At 54.1% G+C, this 11765-nt stretch overlaps 1 non-coding gene across 1 annotated transcript; it reads right to left on the minus strand.

The window, feature by feature from the left end:
- Nucleotides 1-7718: 7718 nt before the first annotated feature.
- Nucleotides 7719-7825, minus strand: LOC116282986 (U6 spliceosomal RNA). The gene has a single exon (XR_004192534.2). It is a non-coding gene; the product is annotated as a U6 spliceosomal RNA (small nuclear RNA).
- Nucleotides 7826-11765: the final 3940 nt, after the last annotated feature.

Below are 11765 nucleotides of genomic sequence, written 5' to 3' on the forward strand. Positions count from 1 at the left end.
GGAACCTGAGAGGGGGCTGATGGTGTGGGAGGGGTTGGCTCTCCAAACCCTCTGATACAGGCCGAAAACTGCTGAGCCTGAGCCTCGGTCTCGCTCCACTCTCTTCCTGACATGAGGTTGTAAGAGGAGACAGGGCACAGCCCTGAGCCCTCCCCAGGGTACCAGGCACCTGGTCTAGTCTTTATGTTGCTGTTCGGGGCTCACAGATTCCCAGCTTGAACAGGATCCCAGGGGCGGAGGACAGCCGGAGAGAGGGGTGCCTCTGTGCTCCGCGTCATGCGGCCAAGGGCGGGAGAGCCGGCCCCCGTGCGGGTTGGCGACCTCCCGCAGCCGCCCCGTCCCCGGGGCCACGTGCCCACATTTCTCAGAAGCAGCTTGTCCCGTCAGATCCCGGGAGGTGACCCACCAGCCCTGGTGTACTGGGCCGCAGCACTGCAGCCCCCACTGCGTGGGGCAAGGGAAGGTGGTCTTGAGTGGATACTGGGGTCCTCTGACCTTGGCAGGCTGGCAAAGCCTGGGTACCCCTGCGGGACACAGAAAGGTGCACCCTCCCCGGAGAGATGTCCAGCGTTTACGCCAGGCCCCAAGCACAGGCTCCCGGCCCAGGGCCGCTTCTCCCAGGAGCCCAGCGCCCCCACCCCGAGCGGGGCTCCGGCAGCTACGTTCCAGGGCTTCTGTGGCTGTGGCTCCCTTTTGTCTCTAAGTGACGTGCATTAGGGAAACAGGTCCAGTGGCTGACCACCTCGAAAATGCAAATCAGTCTAATTTCAATCAATACATGCAGCACTGAGCATTAAAAATGCAAATTTCCTGCTGTGCAGAGAGCAAGAAAGAGCGGTGCCTTGTTTAGAAAGGAAACTCAGGCGGCAGGAGGGCCTTTCTCGGCTCTTAAGTGGGACAGAGGAAGAGGCAGAGCTGGGTGACATTAGCAGCGTCTCCCTGCCCCAGCTGGGTCCTCCAGGATCCTGAGCTGGCGGGCAGGGGAGGCCTGCTTATGGGTCCCTTTAAATTTGAGAGAAATTGTTCACCCGCCTTCTTTGCTTTATTCATTCACTTCCACGTCCCGTCCTCCCCCCGTTTCTCCTCCTCGGAGCCTGAAGGGAGAACTTCGTGGCTGGACAGCCTCCAGCTCCCAGGCAGAAGCAGCAGCTGGGAGAGACCTGAGTGACAGACCTGGGAGGAGTGTTCACGCCACACCTGGAGGAGCACCTGGCCCAGGTGAGGGGAGACCTTGGGGTCCTGCCTCCAAGCCAGCCCGCATCCTCGGTGCCTCTGAGGGGCGATTAGCCTCTGTCCTCTCTGCGTCGGCACAGCAAACCCATTGCTGATGTCACCAAGCCGATCCTTCCACCACGAAGGCCCCGGCGTGGTCCCGCCCTCCCGGGGCCCTCCCTGCACCGCAGGTCCTCAGCGGCACAGTCCAGTGGCCACAGGCCTGGGGGGTGGCATCGGACTGTCCCCACTTGCGTCTAAGCCCGCTGAGGGCAGCACCACTGGGTTTTTGCTCTAACACGTGCTTTGCACAAAATGCTTTGCACAAAACGCGTTGCAATGAGTGAGTGAATGATGCCCACGCTCTCGTCCGTCCACCTGGAATAGTGGCTTCTAGATTCCAAGGACGAGCGGTCGGTGCACCCTTTCATCCAGACCAGAATCCCAGCCCAGCACCCCCTCAGGTGGCCGCCTGGCCGGTCCTTGAGCTAGTGCGGACACAGGAAGCCAGAGCCTCCGCCATGTGTGATGACCACCACACGCCCAGTGGTTCAAACAGCACCTGCCAGTTATCTCACAGTTGCCGTCGGGCTCACCAGGCTGCCAGCACGGTGTTGGCGGGGCTGGGGTCTGGTCTGAGCTCCCGTGGTTGTTGGCAGAATGCGGTTCCTTGCAGCTGTAGAATTCATGGCATCTTCCTGCCTCAAAGCCAGCAGGAGAGAGAGCCCCACCTGGGGAAGGGCCTCAGTCCCTCCTGTAAGGACTTTCCCTGAAATGGGTCAGGCCCACCCAGGATAACCGCCTTTCTGACGAGTTCAAAACCACCCAGTTGGGGGCCTTAATAACATGTACAAAAGCCCTGCCGTCCCCGGGCGGGAAGCCGTCTGCCGGGAGCCACGATCACGGGCCATCTTGGAGGTCTGCCTGCTTGTCCCGCAAGGAGAAGGCCTGCCCTGGGCTCTGCACCAGTGTCCTCTGGAACCATCTCGTCTCATCAGGTGGGCGTCGTCTGGGGATGAGGAAACTGAGGCTCAGAGAGGTTGAGGTGAGGCCTGCCTGGGTCTAGGGCGGCAAGACAGAAGACAGGACACCAGTGAAACATGAAGTTCAGGTCAACAACAAGTCATTTTTTAATAAATGTATCACAGATGTGGCGTGGGCTGCCTCTGCACAGAACGTGCACGTGGCTTACCTGCAACCCACCTGTAGCTGGCGTCCTGCATCGCGCAGCTGGTGACAGACTAGGGAGCAGGAGTGGGGAGCAGCCTCCAGAGACTGGGCTCCCCCTCGACTCGGACACGTCGGCATTGAACACCTGCTTTCCTCTCCCTGCAAGGGGGGCCTGCGGCCACAGCCCCGGGCCACCTGGAGGCCCAGCCAAAGGCCGGCGGTGGGTCAGGTGGGAAAGCAGGTGCTCGCCAGGGGGCATTACAGGGTGACGCCCTTGCAAGTGTGGTCCTGGTGGCCACTTGCTGCAGACTGAATCTGTGTATCCTCCCAGCTCTTATAAGCCCGACTCCTGATGTGATGGTGTCAGGAGGCGGGGCCGATGGGAGGTCCTGAGGCTGGAGCCCCCATGATGGGATTAGTGCCTTCAAAAGAGGCAGGAGGGACCATCTCCCTCCGCCAGGAGAAGACAGTGAGATGAGGGCAGTTTACAGGGGAGGAAGCAACCCTCACCAGTCACCAAAACTGCTGTTGCCTTGATCCTGGACGTCCAGACTCCAGAGCCCGGAGGAACAAACGTCTTTGGCTTAAGCCCCCTCTGCAGCGTCTGCTATGCAGCCCAGCCGGAGCTAAGGCCACTGCCTCCCGGAGGAGGCCGCCCCTCCCTCCCCTCCCCTCCCCACCCCCCCTCCTCCCCTCCGCCTCCCCTCCCTCCCCTCCCCCGCCCCTCCTCCCTCCCCCACCGCTCCCGGAAGCCTCGCCCCCAGGCGGCCTGGTTCTCTGCCTGAGCGACTTATCAGCACGGGGCAGGCCGGTTACACCAAACCCTCCAACGGAGAGTTAGGGGCGTGATCGTTTCCGTGATCTGTCTCCACCGGAAGCCGGGCAGCTTTCACTCCTCTTCGTGTCACCGCTCATCTTGAAATGTCGTATTTAAATGATTAAGCCGACGAACAGTTTTATTTCCTCCAGCAGCCGACAATTCCACATAATGGAGAGATTTTAAAGTGGCACAATAAAAACCTTCATGGCTTCAAGACTCAGTGAGGAGGCGCGGAAGGGAGCCTGGGGCAGGAGAGGGGGCTGCAGGCCCGGCCCCTCTGGGCCCGTTTCTCTAGGGCCTGCCAAGAGCCCCTGACCTGTGGCCAGTGGCCAATGTCCCCTCACCGCCGGCAACTTCTTACACAGAAGCAGCTCAGGACCCGCACCGCGTGGAGAAGCAGGGCCGGGTTCTGGAGGGTTTTCGACGTCCGCCTGGTGGCAGGAAGGTCTGGTATTTACATGTGCAGCTGGTCCAGGCTTCCCAGCTGACCTGTCCCCCGCCCGGGACACTGGCTCTTCCGTGGCATTGCTCACTCCTGTCCCGGCAGAGAAAGCCCCGCAGGGCTGCTCCCAGCTGCGTCCAGCAGCCCCCGCAAACCTTCGGGAAGCCGCCGCGCAGCCGTGCGTGGGCCCCAGCGGCCCGCCCTGAGCAGCCCCGGCCGCCTCCCCTTGCTGTCCCCCAGCACTGCCCCTCGCCAACCTGCTGTGCCCCACAGCAGTCCTTCCCCTCCTCATCCTGGTGTCCTGCCTCCTTGCTGGCAAAGCGGCTGGAAAAAGAAGGAAAAGGGAAAGTTTTGCTTTGCTGTCTTTGCCAGTTCCCGTGGCGCCCGTACTCCTAGGGGGCCGATTTCAGTTACGAACAGCGGAGAAGCCGGCTCCCTGAAGTCCTGGGTATCCAACCATCAGCTCTCGTGAGCCCCTCTGCGCAAAGGCAGCAGGATCCCCGCACGGAGCCACATGGCTGTTCTGGGTTGTCTCCGTCGCCGGAGGGCAGAGCCCTGTCTCCTCCATTCTCCTGGCATCCACAGCGCCGGCTTCCGCACGGTGGGCAGACACAGCCCTCCTCAGTGATGCGCGCCAGGCCTGCCCTCCCCAGGCCCCCAGCCCTCGCCTGGCCCGCTGCCCTCCTTGCCCTTTGCGTTTCACCAGCGCAGAACCTGTGTTTGTCACCTCCACACCTTCCGGCATTGGCCCCTGACACAGCCTGGCTCTCACCCCACCCTGACCAGCCACCTCTCGGCCGGATCAAGGCCGCCCCCCAGCCCTGCACAGACCCAGCGCGTCCCGTGCGCCTCACTTGATAATTATGTCTTGTGCTTTCTCTGCACAAGTGGCCACATCTTGGGCCTTATTATCTCTAAACACACACCAGGTAGCACCGTGTCAGGACACAAGAGAGCAATAAGCCTTGTGGAAGGGACACAAAGATGACTCTGGGGCAGCAGAGGCCCCAGAAGGCCCCAAAGCCACCAGTCACCTCCCGAGGGTCAGGTCTGTCCTTACATTCCCTCCCCAGATCTTTCTGGATGGGCTTGGAAATCACTGACTGCATGCTCAGCTCTGTTGGGCACACAGTAGGTGCTCAGCGAAAGCAAAATCCAACACTGAGAGAGGGGCAGGCTCCCACACACGTTCAGTCTCTAAGTTCATTTCCAGACCCGAGAACCATGGAGGGAAGGGGGCAGGGGGACCCTCGTTCTGCGTCTGCTGCTCGTCCTTCCTGTCACTCAAGGGCCTGGAATTAAAGCGTCACCATTAATTGCGACACTTCTGTCTGGAAAGTCTTCCTGTGTGTAATTTGGACAAATTGCCCTGTATCCTCTGTCAACGCACATTGCGTGCAAAGTGACTCAAGGAAGGACTGGTTCATTTTCTGTTGCAGGAGAGACTACCACCCCATGGGAGGCCGCCCCAGGCAGGTGCCGAGCTGTGGCGTCTCCCGGGGGCCAGGGATGTGCTCCAAACGCTGCCCGTCTCCAGTCAGGGCCCCAGCACTGTCTGCGCTGCACCTGCAGGTGACCTTCCTCACCTTCCCTGGTGGAGCTGGGGAGCGGAAGGCAGGGCATGAGACCAGTGAGCAGAGGTGGGCTGCGTGTAGAGACTGAAGCTCCCCTGGCTTGGGGGGGACCCCCAAGTGAGCCAGCCAGGCAGACAGAGCAGGCGGAGTCAGACGGTCACCTGGACACAGTCTCAGGAGTCAGACACACCTGGGTTCCAACCTCCACCCTGAGCCAAACAGCTGTGTGACTCTGGCAGAGACAGAGAAAGTCCCTGGATTTCAGTGTGCACATCTGCAAATCTGGAGGATGGGAGATGTCACCTGTCCAAAGGTGGGCGATGTCTGCGCTGCATCCCTCCCGGGGGAGCAGTGCACCCCCCACTGCAGTGGGTCCTGACGAGAGTGTCCATCCAGCGGCGTCCCTGGAAGCCCCTCCCCTGCCACGCGGGGGAGATGTAACCAGAGCAGGGTCTCTGGAGTCTGTCCCTGCGGTGAGTGTGGACCAGGAAGGGCGGGAGCCCAGCTAGACGCTACCGTGAATCCACACCTTCACCGGGACCTCCTTCTCTTCCTTCAGCACGTGTGACCGGCCAGGTTTCCCCGCCTCCCTTTCTGTAGACGAGGCACATGTCTGCCGGCCAAGCAGAGACATGGGCCCCTGTCTGGAGGGGCTGCCTGAGGAGAGGGTTTCAGCTCCTGGGGCTCAGGGAGGAGGGACACCTCTGGGCAGTGGTGGGTGGCTGTCCCCCAGGAGGAGGCTGTCTTAGTCTGGGCAGCTGTGACAGAACACGAGAGACTGGGGGCTTATGGACACCGGACGTTTATTGCTCATGGTTCTGGAGGCTGGAGTCCAAAATCAAGATACCTGGTGGCTGGTGAGACCAGCTCCCTGGCTAATAAATGACCATCTTCCAGCTCTTTCTCCATGTGTGGACGGTGCGAAGGAGCTCTCTGGGGTCCCTTTTGCTGCTGCTGCTGTTTTGATTGAAGTAGAGTCGATTTACAATGTTGTGTTAGTTTCCGGTGTACGGCATAGGGATTCAGCCATGCGTGTATACATACATCCTTCTTCAGATTCTTTTCCATTATAGGTTATTACAAGCTACTGAATGTAGTTCCCTGTTCCAGACAGTAGGACCTTGCTGTTTATCTGTTTCTTATGTAGTAGTGTGTATCTGTTAATCCCAGACTCCTGCTTACCCCTTCCTCTCCCTGCCCCTTCCCCCTTGGGAACCACAAGTTTGTTTTCTGTGTCTGTGAGTCTGTTTCTGTTTTGTGAATGAGCTCATTTGTATCATTTTTTAAGATTCCACATGTAAGTGATATCCTAGGATATTTGTCTTTGTCTGACTTACTTCACTCAGTATGATCACCTCGGGGTCCATCCACGTTGCTGCAAATGGCATTATTTCATTCCTTTTTTAATGGCTGAGTAGAATTGGGGTCCCTTTTACAGCCCACTACCCCTATTCTGGGGGAGCGCATCCCAGACATAATCACCTCCCAAAGGCCCCATCTCCCAATGCCATCACACTGAGGGTTAGGGTTCCAGTACATGAATTTTGGGGGGATAGTCAATCTGTGACAGTGATCTTAGTTCCTGATCAGTTTGGCATTCGTGCCAGACTTTTCATTCTCAAACCCATCATTACGGTGAACATTCGCGTTAACATAAGCCGGTGTGGTCTGGCAGTTGCCGCCTTTTGGTCCCTGGCTTCCGTGACGTTCCATGAGATGCAGGCGGCGATCTGTTTCAGTTTAACATGTGGTTCGAGCTGAAAAGACCACCAATGATGACAGAACTGCCTTGTTCTCAGCCCTTTCCAGACTCAGTACGTCTCTCCTGCTTCCAAATGGAACGGCCGAGGGGCATCGCTCAGACACGTGTGGCAGTAGGAACGACCCCCCCGCCCCCGCCCCCAGGGAGGGGAGATGCACCCACGTTACTGCCGCAGCCCGTGACCTGGCAGCCGGCCGGGGGTGCTGTGGCCAGTGCCACCACCTAAGAGACTCCAGAGCCCCCAGCTGGCAGCCGGTGGGGACAGCGGGACATTCCAAGTAGACACGTGTGAGACCTGGAGAAGATGAGAGGCGACCAGCCCTGCTTAGAACAGACGGAAGGGAGCAGCCATAGGCTCCACTACAAACCGTCTTTTCTTCCCTGTCAGGGCAAACACACGGCCAGTTATTTCTTTGTTTGCTAAGGATTTTGCAATTTTGTCATGAACTCTTTGGGCAGCAATGAGCTAAAATAACAAAAGTATACATTTAATGCAAAAGCAAGTGCTGAACTTCTCTGGGTCCTTAAAATTCTGCCAAAGCTGCAGCTGGCGCCAAGCGCTCGTCCACGTGGCCCCTGCACCCGTGGCCGGAGGCCGGACCCTGACCACCCAGCGGCCTCTGCTTCCAATGTCAGTGGTCGTTTCAAGAAGACTTTGCTCAAAGTTGGGGATTTGCCACGTACAGCTACGTAAGGCTTCTCGTACGTGGCTCCTGATTTTTCTTTCTTTTTTTTTTTAAAAATATGGAACGCTTCACGAATTTGCGTGTCATCCTTGCGCAGGGGCCATGCTAATCTTCTCTGTATCGTTCCAATTTTAGTATATGTGCTGCCGAAGCGAGCACCTGATTTTTCATTTAGATCAAATGCTGCTCTTAGCAAACCCAGGTGGCTCAGTTCAGATTTTAAGTTTTCTTGGGCATGAATGAAAGATCAAGCAGTGAGCTGTGGAACTGCCAGTGCCACCAGCAGAAGGATTTGCAAACCGGTAAAGGAGGCCAGTGTTGAATCATGCCATCGGGGACTTCCGGTTCAAAACTCCGTGAATTTCGAGAATGGTTCAACATTTCTTAATCCCAGTTATAAACTAAAAATACAGCTTTCGGAACTTCATTCCACTGGAAGCAAAACCCCTGAGACTCCTGGGGATGCTAATGCAAATTCAGTGGAAAAGCCACATGGAGGTTATAATTGTTTGTTTTATTACGCTGATAATACCCATTTGAGGCACGTTGCAGGGTAAAAGCAACGTTCTTGAAGTGAGACGCGCAGGGAGCAGAAATGAAGGAGACCCGTAGTTCAAAATTGCATCCAGAAAGTTGAGACCACGTAGCAGTCAACTGGCAGAAGTTGTCATTGTCAAAAATTTACAGCTGTGTGTATGCAGGCACTCAGGGTAACTGAGTTACAGTTCATGACAAGCCGATATTGAATTTCTGAAAGCCCTCCAGTGTGGCACTATAAGCCCTCAGTTGCTTCTCACCGTGAACAAGATTCTAGAAGTGTTTGAGCCTGGAAGAGCTCCTTCGTAAATCGGTCTCCAGGGTCCTATAAGGGCACTGAACCCTTCTGTGCACAAACCCTCTGCATTTTGGTTGCATCCAATAACCCAACAACACGAACAAAAACAGCAACCACAAAAATTTCAGCTTTTGAGGCTTTTAGAAAATTATAATTATTGAAAACAAAGCTTGCAAACGGGAAGATGTTAAATATATCCCCGTACCAGGAAGGGAGGGTGGGAACCAATGAAACTATGTGAGTCCCGACAGCATAAGATTTAATTTAGAAATTATATAATTGTGCTGTGGAATGTCTCAACTAGTAGAAAGCATCTTTTAATGAAACCCTATTTTTAATTAAACAAATTTGTATTCTGTGCCAGAGTAGAATGAAATGGGAAGATGTACCAGTTTGCTGCGTCTAAATTTGGAGAAACATTCAAGAGAATCTTTTCTAGAAATGAGTTCAGGACAGACAACTTATTTGATGAGTTTTATCTTATAAGAGGATTTGTCAAAGAAAGGCTCTCAGCCTCTGTAAAGGCATTTGGGTAAAATATTTACACATTTCAGGGTGGGAAACAGAAACCATGAACATAGCCTCTGTAGAGAAAACCTTGTTCTGAGCTTACCAGGGCCCCCTGCACCTGCAGAGAGATAATTGTCTCAATTAAACATGTTATGGTCTAATGGAGTCAGTGTAAGGCATCAACAATCTCAAATGTACTAGCAAAAAAAAAAAATGCAATTTTGCGGAAGGGCCCAAGCCATTTTACAGAAAAATTTTAAGTGTTAAGATTCTATTGAGCAGTTCTCCAGTGAAGACATACACATGGCCAATAGGCACATGAAAAAAATACTCAGTAGCACTAATTATCAGAGAAATACAAATCAAACTACAGTGAGGCATCACCTCACACCAGTCAGAATCCATCATTAGAAAGTCCACAAATGATAAGTGCTGGAGAGGCTGTGGAGAAAAGGGAGCCCTCCTGCACTGTTGATGGGAATGTAGTTTGATGCAGTCATTGTGGAAGACAGTCTGGAGATTCCTCAAAGAACTGAAAACAGACTTACCACATGATCCAGTGATCCCACTCCTGGGCGTATAACTAGATAAAATTTTAATTCAAAAAGATACATGCACCCTAATGTTCATAGCAGCACTATTTACAATAGCCAAGACATGGAAACAACCCAAATGTCCACTGACAGATGACTGGAACTTGTGGTATGTTTATACAATGGAATACTACTCGGCCATAAAAAAGAATAGCATAATGTCATTTGCAGCAACATGGACGGACCTGGAGATCATCTTTCTATGTGAAGTAAGCTGGAAAGAGAAAGAAAAATAACATATGATATCACTCATATGTGGAATCTAACAAAAGAAAAAGAAAAAAGAGGACACCAATGAACTCATCTACAAAACAGAAACAGACTTGCAGACATAGTAAACAGTCTTATGCTTACCAGGAGAAAAGGTGTGTGAAGGACTGATTTGGGAGTTTGAGATTTGCAAATGTTAACCACTATATATAAAAATAGACAAAAAGACAAATTTCTTCTGTATAGCGCACGGAACTATATTCAATATCTTGTAATAACCTTTAATGAAGAAGAATATGAAAAAAATATGAAAAAGAATATACGTATGTATGTGCATGACTGGGACATTGTGCTGCACACCAGAAACTGACTGTACTTCAATTTAAAAAAAAAAGACTATTGAAAATACTTATTCTTCAGAAAAACTCCAGTGTGTCTACCCATAGAGTAAAACCCACTCATCAAAAAATACTTCAAAAATATACAACTTTAATTATATTTGATGCATCCCTTTCTTTCTGACACATGTCCCACTTTGGATGACAGGCTAAATGATCAGCCTGCCAGCGCACCATCAAGGCTTCTCCAGCACAGAGATTTCAAAGTCTAGACTTTCCTGGCTGCTTATTTCATCCTGAGGCAGGAAGGCTGAGACCGACATTGTTGTTGTTTAATTGGGGCGTAATTTACAACAGAGTGAGATGCAAAGCTGTTAGGTGTACGGGTCGATCAGCTTTGCCGTGTGCGCACACCCACGTGACCCGTACCCAGCCAAGAGACAGACTGTCTGTCACTCTAGAGTTGGCTCTGCCCCCTGCAGTTAAGTCTCCTCCCCCGCCCCCCACCGGCAGCCAAGCTTCTCCCTGTCACAGTCGGAGCTCAGAAGGATCTGGGCCGGGGTCCTGGCTCAGCCATGGACTGGAAAGTCGCTCAGACTCTCCGGATGTTGGTGGTCCATCCGTGGAAGGGCACCTGGGGGTGCGGAGATGCCATGAGTTGACAAGACGCAGTGTTGGGCATACAGTGGCACTCCATACACAAGGGCACGGTCAGGGGTGAGTGAGGGTGGAGGAGACGTCTCCACCTGTGCAGGATTCCATCACCAAGGGTGGCCTGGAAGGACTCGATTCCAGTCAGTCTGTCCAGGGGTCCTGCTTTGCCCCACCTGCCTGCCAGGTGTCCTACCTGTGTCCCAGACCTCCTGCCTCTCTGCCAGATGCCCTGCCCTTGTGTGAGGTATCCTGTCTACCAGGTGTCCAAACTGTCTGCTCCTATCTGTCCAAACTCCTTGTCACCTCCTTTCTTCAGACAGAGACTCGTGACAACCCCCACTGCCTGGGGTTCTGTCATCTCCTGGGAAGAGGGACCCATGTCCTCACCCCTCATACATGTGTCCTCAGCCCCAGCCCTGCCTGTGGCCCTTAGCATGTCCAGCATGTCCCCACAGAGATAAGCTCCATGCCACGTGGCTTAGCACTTGACACAAACCAAAATGAGAGAGAAGTGAGTCTCAGGGAGACAAAGGAACCAGCTGTCGGTCACACAGGCGGAGCGAAGGGAGCCAGCATGCCCTCGGTCCCTGTAGTCAGGTAATAATACCACAGTGTTTATGAGCTCCTGTAAAGGGCTTTTGCACAATCCTACATGGGAAGCCTTATTATGCCCATTTTATAGGTAACAAAACTGAGGCTCGGGGAATCTAGGCCGCCCAAGGCACCCAGCTAGAAGGTGCCGGAACTGGCTTTGAGGCTGACTCTTCCAGCTCTGCCTCCTGGGGGAGAGGCGTGTGTGTGAATACTGCCTGGGCCCCAGCCTTTCCTGGGCTGCAGAACCACCCGGGGAGTTTTCCCGGCCCCATTCCCAGAGGCCCCAATTCGGCAGGTCTGCCTTGAGCATTTGCTTGTCAGGAAGTTCCCAAGAGAGTCTAAAGCAAAGGGTGCAGGTGCCACCA

The sequence above is a fragment of the Vicugna pacos genome, chromosome 13 (genome assembly GCF_048564905.1).
Source record: "Vicugna pacos chromosome 13, VicPac4, whole genome shotgun sequence".
Classification (NCBI taxonomy): domain Eukaryota; kingdom Metazoa; phylum Chordata; class Mammalia; order Artiodactyla; family Camelidae; genus Vicugna; species Vicugna pacos.